This window comes from Pristiophorus japonicus, unplaced genomic scaffold (genome assembly GCF_044704955.1).
Source record: "Pristiophorus japonicus isolate sPriJap1 unplaced genomic scaffold, sPriJap1.hap1 HAP1_SCAFFOLD_282, whole genome shotgun sequence".
Lineage (NCBI taxonomy): Eukaryota > Metazoa > Chordata > Chondrichthyes > Pristiophoridae > Pristiophorus > Pristiophorus japonicus.
In genome coordinates this window covers 491,522-511,849 of record NW_027252582.1, presented here as the reverse complement: position 1 = coordinate 511,849, position 20,328 = coordinate 491,522, and the positions used below count along the sequence as shown (strand labels likewise).

The window sequence follows — 20,328 nt, the reverse complement described above, 5'->3', positions numbered from 1 at the left end:
AGCTCCGGATGTGTTCATGTAATGTATAATGATATTGAAAAGGAGAGATTTAACGTTAGTGATGGTGAATCTCGGTTACATCAAAAACTCCATGAATTCTCTGCCGGGAAATTCAGATCTTGGAAATCGCCTTTAAACGCTAAACTTTGACACGCAGTGAGCCAGTGTGCACTGTAGAAGGGGCCCTGTCCAAATGAATGCTCAAGGATAAGTTATCAGTGCCCATGGTCCAGGCATTCCCTGATTCCAGTCTTGCACTCTTTGCGAAGTTTAAAATGCTGAATATTTCCGCAGTGGCAATGCATTGATTGATGACAAGCTCGAGTGATGTGGCGCAAATACGTACCTGCAAGACTAAAGATAGCCATGATTGGCAAAATGTACGTTGTCTATCAGCAATTGGAGTTCCACTTGTTGAGCGAGATCTTGTCATTTTGTGCAGACTTGAAAACAGAAGTGTTTTTGTTGTATCACCACACGCTGCTGATGATTGGGGCAACAACAGCGAGTTGAGCTGCAAGCATGTTCAGGAACAACATTGCATTTCGAAGCACCGCAGATACAATGTTCCCTGACCGGGAATCGAACCCGGGCCGCGGCGGTGAAAGCGCCGAATCCTAACCACTAGACCACCAGGGAAGCTGCTGCAAACGTCTGTGCCAGCAAGCAGACCAACCCAGTCTTTCCTCCTTGCTGTTTTGAAATTCTCATCACATTCGCGCCAGGGAAAACTGTTCGCAGCAAATGGCAGTTTTTGTGGAGAACATCAAAGACATGTCCGCGCAATCACAGCGTTAAGTGCGGCTAGGCATCCACTGAAATCCATTTCATTCTCTCCTTTTTCCTGGAATTTTCACTCTCGGTACCGTGTGAAGATTTCATTTGGTGCTTTTGTCCTGAAATGCAGCCTTTTGCTCATCTCCTGGCGACAGAACCGTTCTGTCTTTCTGTTCTGCTTTTAACCATTGACGGGAACAGGTCTCCAGTTCATCGGTTATGCGCAAAGCAAGAAACACGTATCAACAGAAAGTTGTGCTCTGCACACCGTCGGCAAAGAAGCAATGGCTGTTATTCCAAATCGTTCCCATCCCTTGGGATTCCGTGTGGATTTGTTTCGTTATGAAGATTTGATTGTAAAAGTTACTAAAAACCGAATAAAAATCATGAAAAATTGGGATGGCGCATACGGGGATCGGGCCCGCGCTTTTGGCTTTATTAATACCACGCCCTAAACGACCGATTTAACCGGCAAAAAAAACCCTTCGGCTGCGTGAAAGCACAGCCTGAGATGATTTTGTATCCGGCACACACTGGGTGATAGAGTTACTGCATAAGAATTGAACACATTGCATCGCTTAAACATTGTTCACTCTTAGAAACATAGAAAATAGGTGCAGGAGCAGGCCATTCAGCTCTTCTAGCCTGCACCGCCATTCAATGAGTTCATGGCTGAACATGAAACTTCAGTACCATATACAAAACTGGGCAGAGTATAAATAGAACGTAACAGAAAAAGAGCGCTGAATCTAAAAAAAATCATGTCGAAAATTAGTACCACGCAACCGCTGAACAGCCCAGCCCTCAACCACTGTCTCGATCTAAAACCAGCTTCTCCCCTTAAAATGAAGGAAACGTAAAATCACCAGATATTGCCGAAACCCGGGATTGAACCAGTGACCTTTAAATCTTCAGTCTCACGCTCTCCCAACTGGACTATTTCGGCCCGACCGAAAACGAAGCAAAACTTTCTCACACCTTTTTGAAAGAAAACTTAAACCCCGGAAGGAATTGCCCCGCACACTCAGTCCTCATTTCGGGGCAATGGGTCCCAAACACATCTCGGAGCTCCGGATGTGTTCATGTAATGTATAATGATATTGAAAAGGAGAGATTTAACGTTAGTGATGGTGAATCTCGGTTACATCAAAAACTCCATGAATTCTCTGCCGGGAAATTCAGATCTTGGAAATCGCCTTTAAACGCTAAACTTTGACACGCAGTGAGCCAGTGTGCACTGTAGAAGGGGCCCTGTCCAAATGAATGCTCAAGGATAAGTTATCAGTGCCCATGGTCCAGGCATTCCCTGATTCCAGTCTTGCACTCTTTGCGAAGTTTAAAATGCTGAATATTTCCGCAGTGGCAATGCATTGATTGATGACAAGCTCGAGTGATGTGGCGCAAATACGTACCTGCAAGACTAAAGATAGCCATGATTGGCAAAATGTACGTTGTCTATCAGCAATTGGAGTTCCACTTGTTGAGCGAGATCTTGTCATTTTGTGCAGACTTGAAAACAGAAGTGTTTTTGTTGTATCACCACACGCTGCTGATGATTGGGGCAACAACAGCGAGTTGAGCTGCAAGCATGTTCAGGAACAACATTGCATTTCGAAGCACCGCAGATACAATGTTCCCTGACCGGGAATCGAACCCGGGCCGCGGCGGTGAAAGCGCCGAATCCTAACCACTAGACCACCAGGGAAGCTGCTGCAAACGTCTGTGCCAGCAAGCAGACCAACCCAGTCTTTCCTCCTTGCTGTTTTGAAATTCTCATCACATTCGCGCCAGGGAAAACTGTTCGCAGCAAATGGCAGTTTTTGTGGAGAACATCAAAGACATGTCCGCGCAATCACAGCGTTAAGTGCGGCTAGGCATCCACTGAAATCCATTTCATTCTCTCCTTTTTCCTGGAATTTTCACTCTCGGTACCGTGTGAAGATTTCATTTGGTGCTTTTGTCCTGAAATGCAGCCTTTTGCTCATCTCCTGGCGACAGAACCGTTCTGTCTTTCTGTTCTGCTTTTAACCATTGACGGGAACAGGTCTCCAGTTCATCGGTTATGCGCAAAGCAAGAAACACGTATCAACAGAAAGTTGTGCTCTGCACACCGTCGGCAAAGAAGCAATGGCTGTTATTCCAAATCGTTCCCATCCCTTGGGATTCCGTGTGGATTTGTTTCGTTATGAAGATTTGATTGTAAAAGTTACTAAAAACCGAATAAAAATCATGAAAAATTGGGATGGCGCATACGGGGATCGGGCCCGCGCTTTTGGCTTTATTAATACCACGCCCTAAACGACCGATTTAACCGGCAAAAAAAACCCTTCGGCTGCGTGAAAGCACAGCCTGAGATGATTTTGTATCCGGCACACACTGGGTGATAGAGTTACTGCATAAGAATTGAACACATTGCATCGCTTAAACATTGTTCACTCTTAGAAACATAGAAAATAGGTGCAGGAGCAGGCCATTCAGCTCTTCTAGCCTGCACCGCCATTCAATGAGTTCATGGCTGAACATGAAACTTCAGTACCATATACAAAACTGGGCAGAGTATAAATAGAACGTAACAGAAAAAGAGCGCTGAATCTAAAAAAAATCATGTCGAAAATTAGTACCACGCAACCGCTGAACAGCCCAGCCCTCAACCACTGTCTCGATCTAAAACCAGCTTCTCCCCTTAAAATGAAGGAAACGTAAAATCACCAGATATTGCCGAAACCCGGGATTGAACCAGTGACCTTTAAATCTTCAGTCTCACGCTCTCCCAACTGGACTATTTCGGCCCGACCGAAAACGAAGCAAAACTTTCTCACACCTTTTTGAAAGAAAACTTAAACCCCGGAAGGAATTGCCCCGCACACTCAGTCATCATTTCGGGGCAATGGGTCCCAAACACATCTCGGAGCTCCGGATGTGTTCATGTAATGTATAATGATATTGAAAAGGAGAGATTTAACGTTAGTGATGGTGAATCTCGGTTACATCAAAAACTCCATGAATTCTCTGCCGGGAAATTCAGATCTTGGAAATCGCCTTTAAACGCTAAACTTTGACACGCAGTGAGTCAGTGTGCACTGTAGAAGGGGCCCTGTCCAAATGAATGCTCAAGGATAAGTTATCAGTGCCCATGGTCCAGGCATTCCCTGATTCCAGTCTTGCACTCTTTGCGAAGTTTAAAATGCTGAATATTTCCGCAGTGGCAATGCATTGATTGATGACAAGCTCGAGTGATGTGGCGCAAATACGTACCTGCAAGACTAAAGATAGCCATGATTGGCAAAATGTACGTTGTCTATCAGAAATTGGAGTTCCACTTGTTGAGCGAGATCTTGTCATTTTGTGCAGACTTGAAAACAGAAGTGTTTTTGTTGTATCACCACACGCTGCTGATGATTGGGGCAACAACAGCGAGTTGAGCTGCAAGCATGTTCAGGAACAACATTGCATTTCGAAGCACCGCAGATACAATGTTCCCTGACCGGGAATCGAACCCGGGCCGCGGCGGTGAAAGCGCCGAATCCTAACCACTAGACCACCAGGGAAGCTGCTGCAAACGTCTGTGCCAGCAAGCAGACCAACCCAGTCTTTCCTCCTTGCTGTTTTGAAATTCTCATCACATTCGCGCCAGGGAAAACTGTTCGCAGCAAATGGCAGTTTTTGTGGAGAACATCAAAGACATGTCCGCGCAATCACAGCGTTAAGTGCGGCTAGGCATCCACTGAAATCCATTTCATTCTCTCCTTTTTCCTGGAATTTTCACTCTCGGTACCGTGTGAAGATTTCATTTGGTGCTTTTGTCCTGAAATGCAGCCTTTTGCTCATCTCCTGGCGACAGAACCGTTCTGTCTTTCTGTTCTGCTTTTAACCATTGACGGGAACAGGTCTCCAGTTCATCGGTTATGCGCAAAGCAAGAAACACGTATCAACAGAAAGTTGTGCTCTGCACACCGTCGGCAAAGAAGCAATGGCTGTTATTCCAAATCGTTCCCATCCCTTGGGATTCCGTGTGGATTTGTTTCGTTATGAAGATTTGATTGTAAAAGTTACTAAAAACCGAATAAAATTCATGAAAAATTGGGATGGCGCATCCGGGGATCGGGCCCGCGCTTTTGGCTTTATTAATACCACGCCCTAAACGACCGATTTAACCGGCAACAAAATGCCCTTGGGCTGCGTGAAAGCACAGCCTGAAATGATTTTGTATCCGGCACACACTGGGTGATAGAGTTACTGCATAAGAATTGAACACATTGCATCGCTTAAACATTGTTCACTCTTAGAAACATAGAAAATAGGTGCAGGAGCAGGCCATTCAGCTCTTCTAGCCTGCACCGCCATTCAATGAGTTCAAGGCTGCACATGAAACTTCAGTACCATATACAAAACTGGGCAGAGTATAAATAGAACGTAACAGAAAAAGAGCGCTGAATCTAAAAAAAATCATGTCGAAAATTAGTACCACGCAACCGCTGAACAGCCCAGCCCTCAACCACTGTCTCGATCTAAAACCAGCTTCTCCCCTTAAAATGAAGGAAACGTAAAATCACCAGATATTGCCGAAACCCGGGATTGAACCAGTGACCTTTAAATCTTCAGTCTCACGCTCTCCCAACTGGACTATTTCGGCCCGACAGAAAACGAAGCAAAACTTTCTCACACCTTTTTGAAAGAAAACTTAAACCCCGGAAGGAATTGCCCCGCACACTCAGTCATCATTTCGGGGCAATGGGTCCCAAACACATCTCGGAGCTCCGGATGTGTTCATGTAATGTATAATGATATTGAAAAGGAGAGATTTAACGTTAGTGATGGTGAATCTCGGTTACATCAAAAACTCCATGAATTCTCTGCCGGGAAATTCAGATCTTGGAAATCGCCTTTAAACGCTAAACTTTGACACGCAGTGAGTCAGTGTGCACTGTAGAAGGGGCCCTGTCCAAATGAATGCTCAAGGATAAGTTATCAGTGCCCATGGTCCAGGCATTCCCTGATTCCAGTCTTGCACTCTTTGCGAAGTTTAAAATGCTGAATATTTCCGCAGTAGCAATGCATTGATTGATGACAAGCTCGAGTGATGTGGCGCAAATACGTACCTGGAAGACTAAAGATAGCCATGATTGGCAAAATGTACGTTGTCTATCAGCAATTGGAGTTCCACTTGTTGAGCGAGATCTTGTCATTTTGTGCAGACTTGAAAACAGAAGTGTTTTTGTTGTATCACCACACGCTGCTGATGATTGGGGCAACAACAGCGAGTTGAGCTGCAAGCGTGTTCAGGAACAACATTGCATTTCGAAGCACCGCAGATACAATGTTCCCTGACCGGGAATCGAACCCGGGCCGCGGCGGTGAAAGCGCCGAATCCTAACCACTAGACCACCAGGGAAGCTGCTGCAAACGTCTGTGCCAGCAAGCAGACCAACCCAGTCTTTCCTCCTTGCTGTTTTGAAATTCTCATCACATTCGCGCCAGGGAAAACTGTTCGCAGCAAATGGCAGTTTTTGTGGAGAACATCAAAGACATGTCCGCGCAATCACAGCGTTAAGTGCGGCTAGGCATCCACTGAAATCCATTTCATTCTCTCCTTTTTCCTGGAATTTTCACTCTCGGTACCGTGTGAAGATTTCATTTGGTGCTTTTGTCCTGAAATGCAGCCTTTTGCTCATCTCCTGGCGACAGAACCGTTCTGTCTTTCTGTTCTGCTTTTAACCATTGACGGGAACAGGTCTCCAGTTCATCGGTTATGCGCAAAGCAAGAAACACGTATCAACAGAAAGTTGTGCTCTGCACACTTCCGGCAAAGAAGCAATGGCTGTTATTCCAAATCGTTCCCATCCCTTGGGATTCCGTGTGGATTTGTTTCGTTATGAAGATTTGATTGTAAAAGTTACTAAAAACCGAATAAAAATCATGAAAAATTGGGATGGCGCATACGGGGATCGGGCCCGCGCTTTTGGCTTTATTAATACCACGCCCTAAACGACCGATTTAACCGGCAACAAAATGCCCTTCGGCTGCGTGAAAGCACAGCCTGAGATGATTTTGTATCCGGCACACACTGGGTGATAGAGTTACTGCATAAGAATTGAACACATTGCATCGCTTAAACATTGTTCACTCTTAGAAACATAGAAAATAGGTGCAGGAGCAGGCCATTCAGCTCTTCTAGCCTGCACCGCCATTCAATGAGTTCATGGCTGAACATGAAACTTCAGTACCATATACAAAACTGGGCAGAGTATAAATAGAACGTAACAGAAAAAGAGCGCTGAATCTAAAAAAAATCATGTCGAAAATTAGTACCACGCAACCGCTGAACAGCCCAGCCCTCAACCACTGTCTCGATCTAAAACCAGCTTCTCCCCTTAAAATGAAGGAAACGTAAAATCACCAGATATTGCCGAAACCCGGGATTGAACCAGTGACCTTTAAATCTTCAGTCTCACGCTCTCCCAACTGGACTATTTCGGCCCGACCGAAAACGAAGCAAAACTTTCTCACACCTTTTTGAAAGAAAACTTAAACCCCGGAAGGAATTGCCCCGCACACTCAGTCCTCATTTCGGGGCAATGGGTCCCAAACACATCTCGGAGCTCCGGATGTGTTCATGTAATGTATAATGATATTGAAAAGGAGAGATTTAACGTTAGTGATGGTGAATCTCGGTTACATCAAAAACTCCATGAATTCTCTGCCGGGAAATTCAGATCTTGGAAATCGCCTTTAAACGCTAAACTTTGACACGCAGTGAGCCAGTGTGCACTGTAGAAGGGGCCCTGTCCAAATGAATGCTCAAGGATAAGTTATCAGTGCCCATGGTCCAGGCATTCCCTGATTCCAGTCTTGCACTCTTTGCGAAGTTTAAAATGCTGAATATTTCCGCAGTGGCAATGCATTGATTGATGACAAGCTCGAGTGATGTGGCGCAAATACGTACCTGCAAGACTAAAGATAGCCATGATTGGCAAAATGTACGTTGTCTATCAGCAATTGGAGTTCCACTTGTTGAGCGAGATCTTGTCATTTTGTGCAGACTTGAAAACAGAAGTGTTTTTGTTGTATCACCACACGCTGCTGATGATTGGGGCAACAACAGCGAGTTGAGCTGCAAGCATGTTCAGGAACAACATTGCATTTCGAAGCACCGCAGATACAATGTTCCCTGACCGGGAATTGAACCCGGGCCGCGGCGGTGAAAGCGCCGAATCCTAACCACTAGACCACCAGGGAAGCTGCTGCAAACGTCTGTGCCAGCAAGCAGACCAACCCAGTCTTTCCTCCTTGCTGTTTTGAAATTCTCATCACATTCGCGCCAGGGAAAACTGTTCCAGCAAATGGCAGTTTTTGTGGAGAACATCAAAGACATGTCCGCGCAATCACAGCGTTAAGTGCGGCTAGGCATCCACTGAAATCCATTTCATTCTCTCCTTTTTCCTGGAATTTTCACTCTCGGTACCGTGTGAAGATTTCATTTGGTGCTTTTGTCCTGAAATGCAGCCTTTTGCTCATCTCCTGGCGACAGAACCGTTCTGTCTTTCTGTTCTGCTTTTAACCATTGACGGGAACAGGTCTCCAGTTCATCGGTTATGCGCAAAGCAAGAAACACGTATCAACAGAAAGTTGTGCTCTGCACACCGTCGGCAAAGAAGCAATGGCTGTTATTCCAAATCGTTCCCATCCCTTGGGATTCCGTGTGGATTTGTTTCGTTATGAAGATTTGATTGTAAAAGTTACTAAAAACCGAATAAAAATCATGAAAAATTGGGATGGCGCATACGGGGATCGGGCCCGCGCTTTTGGCTTTATTAATACCACGCCCTAAACGACCGATTTAACCGGCAAAAAAAACCCTTCGGCTGCGTGAAAGCACAGCCTGAGATGATTTTGTATCCGGCACACACTGGGTGATAGAGTTACTGCATAAGAATTGAACACATTGCATCGCTTAAACATTGTTCACTCTTAGAAACATAGAAAATAGGTGCAGGAGCAGGCCATTCAGCTCTTCTAGCCTGCACCGCCATTCAATGAGTTCATGGCTGAACATGAAACTTCAGTACCATATACAAAACTGGGCAGAGTATAAATAGAACGTAACAGAAAAAGAGCGCTGAATCTAAAAAAAATCATGTCGAAAATTAGTACCACGCAACCGCTGAACAGCCCAGCCCTCAACCACTGTCTCGATCTAAAACCAGCTTCTCCCCTTAAAATGAAGGAAACGTAAAATCACCAGATATTGCCGAAACCCGGGATTGAACCAGTGACCTTTAAATCTTCAGTCTCACGCTCTCCCAACTGGACTATTTCGGCCCGACCGAAAACGAAGCAAAACTTTCTCACACCTTTTTGAAAGAAAACTTAAACCCCGGAAGGAATTGCCCCGCACACTCAGTCCTCATTTCGGGGCAATGGGTCCCAAACACATCTCGGAGCTCCGGATGTGTTCATGTAATGTATAATGATATTGAAAAGGAGAGATTTAACGTTAGTGATGGTGAATCTCGGTTACATCAAAAACTCCATGAATTCTCTGCCGGGAAATTCAGATCTTGGAAATCGCCTTTAAACGCTAAACTTTGACACGCAGTGAGCCAGTGTGCACTGTAGAAGGGGCCCTGTCCAAATGAATGCTCAAGGATAAGTTATCAGTGCCCATGGTCCAGGCATTCCCTGATTCCAGTCTTGCACTCTTTGCGAAGTTTAAAATGCTGAATATTTCCGCAGTGGCAATGCATTGATTGATGACAAGCTCGAGTGATGTGGCGCAAATACGTACCTGCAAGACTAAAGATAGCCATGATTGGCAAAATGTACGTTGTCTATCAGCAATTGGAGTTCCACTTGTTGAGCGAGATCTTGTCATTTTGTGCAGACTTGAAAACAGAAGTGTTTTTGTTGTATCACCACACGCTGCTGATGATTGGGGCAACAACAGCGAGTTGAGCTGCAAGCATGTTCAGGAACAACATTGCATTTCGAAGCACCGCAGATACAATGTTCCCTGACCGGGAATCGAACCCGGGCCGCGGCGGTGAAAGCGCCGAATCCTAACCACTAGACCACCAGGGAAGCTGCTGCAAACGTCTGTGCCAGCAAGCAGACCAACCCAGTCTTTCCTCCTTGCTGTTTTGAAATTCTCATCACATTCGCGCCAGGGAAAACTGTTCGCAGCAAATGGCAGTTTTTGTGGAGAACATCAAAGACATGTCCGCGCAATCACAGCGTTAAGTGCGGCTAGGCATCCACTGAAATCCATTTCATTCTCTCCTTTTTCCTGGAATTTTCACTCTCGGTACCGTGTGAAGATTTCATTTGGTGCTTTTGTCCTGAAATGCAGCCTTTTGCTCATCTCCTGGCGACAGAACCGTTCTGTCTTTCTGTTCTGCTTTTAACCATTGACGGGAACAGGTCTCCAGTTCATCGGTTATGCGCAAAGCAAGAAACACGTATCAACAGAAAGTTGTGCTCTGCACACCGTCGGCAAAGAAGCAATGGCTGTTATTCCAAATCGTTCCCATCCCTTGGGATTCCGTGTGGATTTGTTTCGTTATGAAGATTTGATTGTAAAAGTTACTAAAAACCGAATAAAAATCATGAAAAATTGGGATGGCGCATACGGGGATCGGGCCCGCGCTTTTGGCTTTATTAATACCACGCCCTAAACGACCGATTTAACCGGCAACAAAAAACCCTTCGGCTGCGTGAAAGCACAGCCTGAGATGATTTTGTATCCGGCACACACTGGGTGATAGAGTTACTGCATAAGAATTGAACACATTGCATCGCTTAAACATTGTTCACTCTTAGAAACATAGAAAATAGGTGCAGGAGCAGGCCATTCAGCTCTTCTAGCCTGCACCGCCATTCAATGAGTTCATGGCTGAACATGAAACTTCAGTACCATATACAAAACTGGGCAGAGTATAAATAGAACGTAACAGAAAAAGAGCGCTGAATCTAAAAAAAATCATGTCGAAAATTAGTACCACGCAACCGCTGAACAGCCCAGCCCTCAACCACTGTCTCGATCTAAAACCAGCTTCTCCCCTTAAAATGAAGGAAACGTAAAATCACCAGATATTGCCGAAACCCGGGATTGAACCAGTGACCTTTAAATCTTCAGTCTCACGCTCTCCCAACTGGACTATTTCGGCCCGACAGAAAACGAAGCAAAACTTTCTCACACCTTTTTGAAAGAAAACTTAAACCCCGGAAGGAATTGCCCCGCACACTCAGTCCTCATTTCGGGGCAATGGGTCCCAAACACATCTCGGAGCTCCGGATGTGTTCATGTAATGTATAATGATATTGAAAAGGAGAGATTTAACGTTAGTGATGGTGAATCTCGGTTACATCAAAAACTCCATGAATTCTCTGCCGGGAAATTCAGATCTTGGAAATCGCCTTTAAACGCTAAACTTTGACACGCAGTGAGCCAGTGTGCACTGTAGAAGGGGCCCTGTCCAAATGAATGCTCAAGGATAAGTTATCAGTGCCCATGGTCCAGGCATTCCCTGATTCCAGTCTTGCACTCTTTGCGAAGTTTAAAATGCTGAATATTTCCGCAGTGGCAATGCATTGATTGATGACAAGCTCGAGTGATGTGGCGCAAATACGTACCTGGAAGACTAAAGATAGCCATGATTGGCAAAATGTACGTTGTCTATCAGCAATTGGAGTTCCACTTGTTGAGCGAGATCTTGTCATTTTGTGCAGACTTGAAAACAGAAGTGTTTTTGTTGTATCACCACACGCTGCTGATGATTGGGGCAACAACAGCGAGTTGAGCTGCAAGCATGTTCAGGAACAACATTGCATTTCGAAGCACCGCAGCTACAATGTTCCCTGACCGGGAATCGAACCCGGGCCGCGGCGGTGAAAGCGCCGAATCCTAACCACTAGACCACCAGGGAAGCTGCTGCAAACGTCTGTGCCAGCAAGCAGACCAACCCAGTCTTTCCTCCTTGCTGTTTTGAAATTCTCATCACATTCGCGCCAGGGAAAACTGTTCGCAGCAAATGGCAGTTTTTGTGGAGAACATCAAAGACATGTCCGCGCAATCACAGCGTTAAGTGCGGCTAGGCATCCACTGAAATCCATTTCATTCTCTCCTTTTTCCTGGAATTTTCACTCTCGGTACCGTGTGAAGATTTCATTTGGTGCTTTTGTCCTGAAATGCAGCCTTTTGCTCATCTCCTGGCGACAGAACCGTTCTGTCTTTCTGTTCTGCTTTTAACCATTGACGGGAACAGGTCTCCAGTTCATCGGTTATGCGCAAAGCAAGAAACACGTATCAACAGAAAGTTGTGCTCTGCACACCGTCGGCAAAGAAGCAATGGCTGTTATTCCAAATCGTTCCCATCCCTTGGGATTCCGTGTGGATTTGTTTCGTTATGAAGATTTGATTGTAAAAGTTACTAAAAACCGAATAAAAATCATGAAAAATTGGGATGGCGCATACGGGGATCGGGCCCGCGCTTTTGGCTTTATTAATACCACGCCCTAAACGACCGATTTAACCGGCAACAAAATGCCCTTCGGCTGCGTGAAAGCACAGCCTGAGATGATTTTGTATCCGGCACACACTGGGTGATAGAGTTACTGCATAAGAATTGAACACATTGCATCGCTTAAACATTGTTCACTCTTAGAAACATAGAAAATAGGTGCAGGAGCAGGCCATTCAGCTCTTCTAGCCTGCACCGCCATTCAATGAGTTCATGGCTGAACATGAAACTTCAGTACCATATACAAAACTGGGCAGAGTATAAATAGAACGTAACAGAAAAAGAGCGCTGAATCTAAAAAAAATCATGTCGAAAATTAGTACCACGCAACCGCTGAACAGCCCAGCCCTCAACCACTGTCTCGATCTAAAACCAGCTTCTCCCCTTAAAATGAAGGAAACGTAAAATCACCAGATATTGCCGAAACCCGGGATTGAACCAGTGACCTTTAAATCTTCAGTCTCACGCTCTCCCAACTGGACTATTTCGGCCCGACAGAAAACGAAGCAAAACTTTCTCACACCTTTTTGAAAGAAAACTTAAACCCCGGAAGGAATTGCCCCGCACACTCAGTCCTCATTTCGGGGCAATGGGTCCCAAACACATCTCGGAGCTCCGGATGTGTTCATGTAATGTATAATGATATTGAAAAGGAGAGATTTAACGTTAGTGATGGTGAATCTCGGTTACATCAAAAACTCCATGAATTCTCTGCCGGGAAATTCAGATCTTGGAAATCGCCTTTAAACGCTAAACTTTGACACGCAGTGAGCCAGTGTGCACTGTAGAAGGGGCCCTGTCCAAACGAATGCTCAAGGATAAGTTATCAGTGCCCATGGTCCAGGCATTCCCTGATTCCAGTCTTGCACTCTTTGCGAAGTTTAAAATGCTGAATATTTCCGCAGTGGCAATGCATTGATTGATGACAAGCTCGAGTGATGTGGCGCAAATACGTACCTGGAAGACTAAAGATAGCCATGATTGGGAAAATGTACGTTGTCTATCAGCAATTGGAGTTCCACTTGTTGAGCGAGATCTTGTCATTTTGTGCAGACTTGAAAACAGAAGTGTTTTTGTTGTATCACCACACGCTGCTGATGATTGGGGCAACAACAGCGAGTTGAGCTGCAAGCATGTTCAGGAACAACATTGCATTTCGAAGCACCGCAGATACAATGTTCCCTGACCGGGAATCGAACCCGGGCCGCGGCGGTGAAAGCGCCGAATCCTAACCACTAGACCACCAGGGAAGCTGCTGCAAACGTCTGTGCCAGCAAGCAGACCAACCCAGTCTTTCCTCCTTGCTGTTTTGAAATTCTCATCACATTCGCGCCAGGGAAAACTGTTCGCAGCAAATGGCAGTTTTTGTGGAGAACATCAAAGACATGTCCGCGCAATCACAGCGTTAAGTGCGGCTAGGCATCCACTGAAATCCATTTCATTCTCTCCTTTTTCCTGGAATTTTCACTCTCGGTACCGTGTGAAGATTTCATTTGGTGCTTTTGTCCTGAAATGCAGCCTTTTGCTCATCTCCTGGCGACAGAACCGTTCTGTCTTTCTGTTCTGCTTTTAACCATTGACGGGAACAGGTCTCCAGTTCATCGGTTATGCGCAAAGCAAGAAACACGTATCAACAGAAAGTTGTGCTCTGCACACCGTCGGCAAAGAAGCAATGGCTGTTATTCCAAATCGTTCCCATCCCTTGGGATTCCGTGTGGATTTGTTTCGTTATGAAGATTTGATTGTAAAAGTTACTAAAAACCGAATAAAAATCATGAAAAATTGGGATGGCGCATACGGGGATCGGGCCCGCGCTTTTGGCTTTATTAATACCACGCCCTAAACGACCGATTTAACCGGCAACAAAATGCCCTTCGGCTGCGTGAAAGCACAGCCTGAGATGATTTTGTATCCGGCACACACTGGGTGATAGAGTTACTGCATAAGAATTGAACACATTGCATCGCTTAAACATTGTTCACTCTTAGAAACATAGAAAATAGGTGCAGGAGCAGGCCATTCAGCTCTTCTAGCCTGCACCGCCATTCAATGAGTTCATGGCTGAACATGAAACTTCAGTACCATATACAAAACTGGGCAGAGTATAAATAGAACGTAACAGAAAAAGAGCGCTGAATCTAAAAAAAATCATGTCGAAAATTAGTACCACGCAACCGCTGAACAGCCCAGCCCTCAACCACTGTCTCGATCTAAAACCAGCTTCTCCCCTTAAAATGAAGGAAACGTAAAATCACCAGATATTGCCAAAACCCGGGATTGAACCAGTGACCTTTAAATCTTCAGTCTCACGCTCTCCCAACTGGACTATTTCGGCACGACAGAAAACGAAGCAAAACTTTCTCACACCTTTTTGAAAGAAAACTTAAACCCCGGAAGGAATTGCCCCGCACACTCAGTCCTCATTTCGGGGCAATGGGTCCCAAACACATCTCGGAGCTCCGGATGTGTTCATGTAATGTATAATGATATTGAAAAGGAGAGATTTAACGTTAGTGATGGTGAATCTCGGTTACATCAAAAACTCCATGAATTCTCTGCCGGGAAATTCAGATCTTGGAAATCGCCTTTAAACGCTAAACTTTGACACGCAGTGAGCCAGTGTGCACTGTAGAAGGGGCCCTGTCCAAACGAATGCTCAAGGATAAGTTATCAGTGCCCATGGTCCAGGCATTCCCTGATTCCAGTCTTGCACTCTTTGCGAAGTTTAAAATGCTGAATATTTCCGCAGTGGCAATGCATTGATTGATGACAAGCTCGAGTGATGTGGCGCAAATACGTACCTGGAAGACTAAAGATAGCCATGATTGGGAAAATGTACGTTGTCTATCAGCAATTGGAGTTCCACTTGTTGCGCGAGATCTTGTCATTTAGTGCAGACTTTAAAACATAAGTGTTTTTGTGGTATCACGACACGCTGCTGATGATTGGGGCAACAACAGCGAGTTGAGCTGCAAGCATGTTGAGGAAGAGCATTGCATTTCGAAACACCGCAGATACAATGTTCCCTGACCGGGAATCGAACCCGGGTCGCGGCGGTGAAAGCGCCGAATCCTAACCACTAGACCACCAGGGAAGCTGCTGCAAACGTTTGTGCCAGCAAGCAGACCAACCCAGTCTTTCCTCCTTGCTGTTTAGAAATTCTCATCACATTCGCGCCAGGGAAAACTGTTCGCAGCAAATGGCAGTTTTTGTGGAGAACATCAAAGACATGTCCGCGCAATCACAGTGTTAAGTGCGGCTAGGCATCCATTGAAATCCATTTCATTCTCTCCTTTTTCCGGGAATTTTCACTCTCGGTACCGTGTGAAGATTTCATTTGGTGCTTTTGTCCTGAAATGCAGCCTTTTGCTCATCTCCTGGCGACAGAACCGTTCTGTCTTTCTGTTCTGCTTTTAACCATTGACGGGAACAGCTCTCCAGTTCATCGGTTATGCGCAAAGCAAGAAACACGTATCAACAGAAAGTTGTGCTCTGCACACCGTCGGCAAAGAAGCAATGGCTGTTATTCCAAATCGTTCCCATCCCTTGGGATTCCGTGTGGATTTGTTTCGTTATGAAGATTTGATTGTAAAAGTTACTAAATACCGAATAAAAATCATGAAAAATTGGGTTGGCTCATACGGGGATCATGCCCGCGCTCTTTGCTTTATTAATACCACGCCCTAAACGACCGATTTAACCGGCAACAAAATGCCCTTGGGCTGCGTGAAAGCAGAGCCTGAGATGATTTTGGATCCGGAACACACTGGGTGATAGAGTAACTGCATAAGAATTGAACACATCGCATCGCTTAAACATTGTTCACTCTTAGAAACATAGAAAATAGGTGCAGGAGCAGGCCATTCAGCTCTTCTAGCCTGCACCGCCATTCAATGAGTTCATGGCTGAACATGAAACTTCAGTACCATATACAAAACTGGGCAGAGTATAAATAGAACGTAACAGTGCGCTGAATCTAAAAAAAATCATGTCGAAAATTAGTACCACGCAACCGCTGAACAGCCCAGCCCTCAACCACTGTCTCGATCTAAAACCAGCTTCTCCCCTTAAAATGAAGGAAACGTAAAATCACCAGATATTGCCGAAACCCGGGATTGAACCAGTGACCTTTAAATCTTCAGTCTCACGCTCTCCCAACTGGACTATTTCGGCACGACAGAAAACGAAGCAAAACTTTCTCACACCTTTTTGAAAGAAAACTTAAACCCCGGAAGGAATTGCCCCGCACACTCAGTCCTCATTTCGGGGCAATGGGTCCCAAACACATCTCGGAGCTCCGGATGTGTTCATGTAATGTATAATGATATTGAAAAGGAGAGATTTAACGTTAGTGATGGTGAATCTCGGTTACATCAAAAATTCCATGAATTCTCTGCCGGGAAATTCAGATCTTGGAAATCGCCTTTAAACGCTAAACTTTGACACGCAGTGAGCCAGTGTGCACTGTAGAAGGGGCCCTGTCCAAATGAATGCTCAAGGATAGGTTATCAGTGCCCATGGTCCAGGCATTCCCTGATTCCAGTCTTGCACTCTTTGCGAAGTTTAAAATGCTGAATATTTCCGCAGTGGCAATGCATTGATTGATGACAAGCTCGAGTGATGTGGCGCAAATACGTACCTGGAAGACTAAAGATAGCCATGATTGGCAAAATGTACGTTGTCTATCAGCAATTGGAGTTTCACTTGTTGAGCGAGATCTTGTCATTTAGTGCAGACTTTAAAACATAAGTGTTTTTGTGGTATCACGACACGCTGCTGATGATTGGGGCAACAACAGCGAGTTGAGCTGCAAGCATGTTGAGGAAGAGCATTGCATTTCGAAACACCGCAGATACAATGTTCCCTGACCGGGAATCGAACCCGGGCCGCGGCGGTGAAAGCACCGAATCCTAACCACTAGACCACCAGGGAAGCTGCTGCAAACGTTTGTGCCAGCAAGCAGACCAACCCAGTCTTTCCTCCTTGCTGTTTAGAAATTCTCATCACATTCGCGCCAGGGAAAACTGTTCGCAGCAAATGGCAGTTTTTGTGGAGAACATCAAAGACATGTCCGCGCAATCACAGCGTTAAGTGCGGCTAGGCATCCACTGAAATCCATTTCATTCTCTCCTTTTTCCTGGAATTTTCACTCTCGGTACCGTGTGAAGATTTCATTTGGTGCTTTTGTCCTGAAATGCAGCCTTTTGCTCATCTCCTGGCGACAGAACCGTTCTGTCTTTCTGTTCTGCTTTTAACCATTGACGGGAACAGGTCTCCAGTTCATCGGTTATGCGCAAAGCAAGAAACACGTATCAACAGAAAGTTGTGCTCTGCACACCGTCGGCAAAGAAGCAATGGCTGTTATTCCAAATCGTTCCCATCCCTTGGGATTCCGTGTGGATTTGTTTCGTTATGAAGATTTGATTGTAAAAGTTACTAAAAACCGAATAAAAATCATGAAAAATTGGGATGGCGCATACGGGGATCGGGCCCGCGCTTTTGGCTTTATTAATACCACGCCCTAAACGACCGATTTAACCGGCAACAAAATGCCCTTCGGCTGCGTGAAAGCACAGCCTGAGATGATTTTGTATCCGGCACACACTGGGTGATAGAGTTACTGCATAAGAATTGAACACATTGCATCGCTTAAACATTGTTCACTCTTAGAAACATAGAAAATAGGTGCAGGAGCAGGCCATTCAGCTCTTCTAGCCTGCACCGCCATTCAATGAGTTCATGGCTGAACATGAAACTTCAGTACCATATACAAAACTGGGCAGAGTATAAATAGAACGTAACAGAAAAAGAGCGCTGAATCTAAAAAAAATCATGTCGAAAATTAGTACCACGCAACCGCTGAACAGCCCAGCCCTCAACCACTGTCTCGATCTAAAACCAGCTTCTCCCCTTAAAATGAAGGAAACGTAAAATCACCAGATATTGCCGAAACCCGGGATTGAACCAGTGACCTTTAAATCTTCAGTCTCACGCTCTCCCAACTGGACTATTTCGGCCCGACAGAAAACGAAGCAAAACTTTCTCACACCTTTTTGAAAGAAAACTTAAACCCCGGAAGGAATTGCCCCGCACACTCAGTCCTCATTTCGGGGCAATGGGTCCCAAACACATCTCGGAGCTCCGGATGTGTTCATGTAATGTATAATGATATTGAAAAGGAGAGATTTAACGTTAGTGATGGTGAATCTCGGTTACATCAAAAACTCCATGAATTCTCTGCCGGGAAATTCAGATCTTGGAAATCGCCTTTAAACGCTAAACTTTGACACGCAGTGAGCCAGTGTGCACTGTAGAAGGGGCCCTGTCCAAATGAATGCTCAAGGATAAGTTATCAGTGCCCATGGTCCAGGCATTCCCTGATTCCAGTCTTGCACTCTTTGCGAAGTTTAAAATGCTGAATATTTCCGCAGTGGCAATGCATTGATTGATGACAAGCTCGAGTGATGTGGCGCAAATACGTACCTGGAAGACTAAAGATAGCCATGATTGGCAAAATGTACGTTGTCTATCAGCAATTGGAGTTCCACTTGTTGAGCGAGATCTTGTCATTTTGTGCAGACTTGAAAACAGAAGTGTTTTTGTTGTATCACCACACGCTGCTGATGATTGGGGCAACAACAGCGAGTTGAGCTGCAAGCATGTTCAGGAACAACATTGCATTTCGAAGCACCGCAGATACAATGTTCCCTGACCGGGAATCGAACCCGGGCCGCGGCGGTGAAAGCGCCGAATCCTAACCACTAGACCACCAGGGAAGCTGCTGCAAACGTCTGTGCCAGCAAGCAGACCAACCCAGTCTTTCCTCCTTGCTGTTTTGAAATTCTCATCACATTCGCGCCAGGGAAAACTGTTCGCAGCAAATGGCAGTTTTTGTGGAGAACATCAAAGACATGTCCGCGCAATCACAGTGTTAAGTGCGGCTAGGCATCCACTGAAATCCATTTCATTCTCTCCTTTTTCCTGGAATTTTCACTCTCGGTACCGTGTGAAGATTTCATTTGGTGCTTTTGTCCTGAAATGCAGCCTTTTGCTCATCTCCTGGCGACAGAACCGTTCTGTCTTTCTGTTCTGCTTTTAACCATTGACGGGAACAGGTCTCCAGTTCATCGGTTATGCGCAAAGCAAGAAACACGTATCAACAGAAAGTTGTGCTCTGCACACCGTCGGCAAAGAAGCAATGGCTGTTATTCCAAATCGTTCCCATCCCTTGGGATTCCGTGTGGATTTGTTTCGTTATGAAGATTTGATTGTAAAAGTTACTAAAAACCGAATAAAAATCATGAAAAATTGGGATGGCGCATACGGGGATCGGGCCCGCGCTTTTGGCTTTATTAATACCACGCCCTAAACGACCGATTTAACCGGCAACAAAATGCCCTTCGGCTGCGTGAAAGCACAGCCTGAGATGATTTTGTATCCGGCACACACTGGGTGATAGAGTTACTGCATAAGAATTGAACACATTGCATCGCTTAAACATTGTTCACTCTTAGAAACATAGAAAATAGGTGCAGGAGCAGGCCATTCAGCTCTTCTAGCCTGCACCGCCATTCAATGAGTTCATGGCTGAACATGAAACTTCAGTACCATATACAAAACTGGGCAGAGTATAAATAGAACGTAACAGAAAAAGAGCGCTGAATCTAAAAAAAATCATGTCGAAAATTAGTACCACGCAACCGCTGAACAGCCCAGCCCTCAACCACTGTCTCGATCTAAAACCAGCTTCTCCCCTTAAAATGAAGGAAACGTAAAATCACCAGATATTGCCGAAACCCGGGATTGAACCAGTGACCTTTAAATCTTCAGTCTCACGCTCTCCCAACTGGACTATTTCGGCCCGACAGAAAACGAAGCAAAACTTTCTCACACCTTTTTGAAAGAAAACTTAAACCCCGGAAGGAATTGCCCCGCACACTCAGTCCTCATTTCGGGGCAATGGGTCCCAAACACATCTCGGAGCTCCGGATGTGTTCATGTAATGTATAATGATATTGAAAAGGAGAGATTTAAC

At 45.3% G+C, this 20,328-nt stretch overlaps 11 non-coding genes across 11 annotated transcripts; all 11 read right to left on the bottom strand.

Annotated features, from left to right (window-relative positions):
- Positions 1 to 567: 567 nt before the first annotated feature.
- On the bottom strand, positions 568 to 639 carry trnae-uuc (transfer RNA glutamic acid (anticodon UUC)). The gene has a single exon. It is a non-coding gene; the product is annotated as a tRNA-Glu (tRNA).
- Positions 640 to 2,410: 1,771 nt separating this feature from the next.
- trnae-uuc (transfer RNA glutamic acid (anticodon UUC)) lies at positions 2,411 to 2,482 on the bottom strand. Its single transcript has one exon. It is a non-coding gene; the product is annotated as a tRNA-Glu (tRNA).
- Positions 2,483 to 4,253: 1,771 nt separating this feature from the next.
- trnae-uuc (transfer RNA glutamic acid (anticodon UUC)) lies at positions 4,254 to 4,325 on the bottom strand. The gene has a single exon. It is a non-coding gene; the product is annotated as a tRNA-Glu (tRNA).
- Positions 4,326 to 6,097: 1,772 nt separating this feature from the next.
- Positions 6,098 to 6,169, bottom strand: trnae-uuc (transfer RNA glutamic acid (anticodon UUC)). The gene has a single exon. It is a non-coding gene; the product is annotated as a tRNA-Glu (tRNA).
- Positions 6,170 to 7,941: 1,772 nt separating this feature from the next.
- Positions 7,942 to 8,013, bottom strand: trnae-uuc (transfer RNA glutamic acid (anticodon UUC)). Its single transcript has one exon. It is a non-coding gene; the product is annotated as a tRNA-Glu (tRNA).
- A 1,770-nt stretch (positions 8,014 to 9,783) lies between these two features.
- trnae-uuc (transfer RNA glutamic acid (anticodon UUC)) lies at positions 9,784 to 9,855 on the bottom strand. The gene has a single exon. It is a non-coding gene; the product is annotated as a tRNA-Glu (tRNA).
- A 1,772-nt stretch (positions 9,856 to 11,627) lies between these two features.
- trnae-uuc (transfer RNA glutamic acid (anticodon UUC)) lies at positions 11,628 to 11,699 on the bottom strand. The gene has a single exon. It is a non-coding gene; the product is annotated as a tRNA-Glu (tRNA).
- Positions 11,700 to 13,471: 1,772 nt separating this feature from the next.
- Positions 13,472 to 13,543, bottom strand: trnae-uuc (transfer RNA glutamic acid (anticodon UUC)). Its single transcript has one exon. It is a non-coding gene; the product is annotated as a tRNA-Glu (tRNA).
- Positions 13,544 to 15,315: 1,772 nt separating this feature from the next.
- trnae-uuc (transfer RNA glutamic acid (anticodon UUC)) lies at positions 15,316 to 15,387 on the bottom strand. Its single transcript has one exon. It is a non-coding gene; the product is annotated as a tRNA-Glu (tRNA).
- A 1,766-nt stretch (positions 15,388 to 17,153) lies between these two features.
- On the bottom strand, positions 17,154 to 17,225 carry trnae-uuc (transfer RNA glutamic acid (anticodon UUC)). The gene has a single exon. It is a non-coding gene; the product is annotated as a tRNA-Glu (tRNA).
- A 1,772-nt stretch (positions 17,226 to 18,997) lies between these two features.
- On the bottom strand, positions 18,998 to 19,069 carry trnae-uuc (transfer RNA glutamic acid (anticodon UUC)). The gene has a single exon. It is a non-coding gene; the product is annotated as a tRNA-Glu (tRNA).
- Positions 19,070 to 20,328: the final 1,259 nt, after the last annotated feature.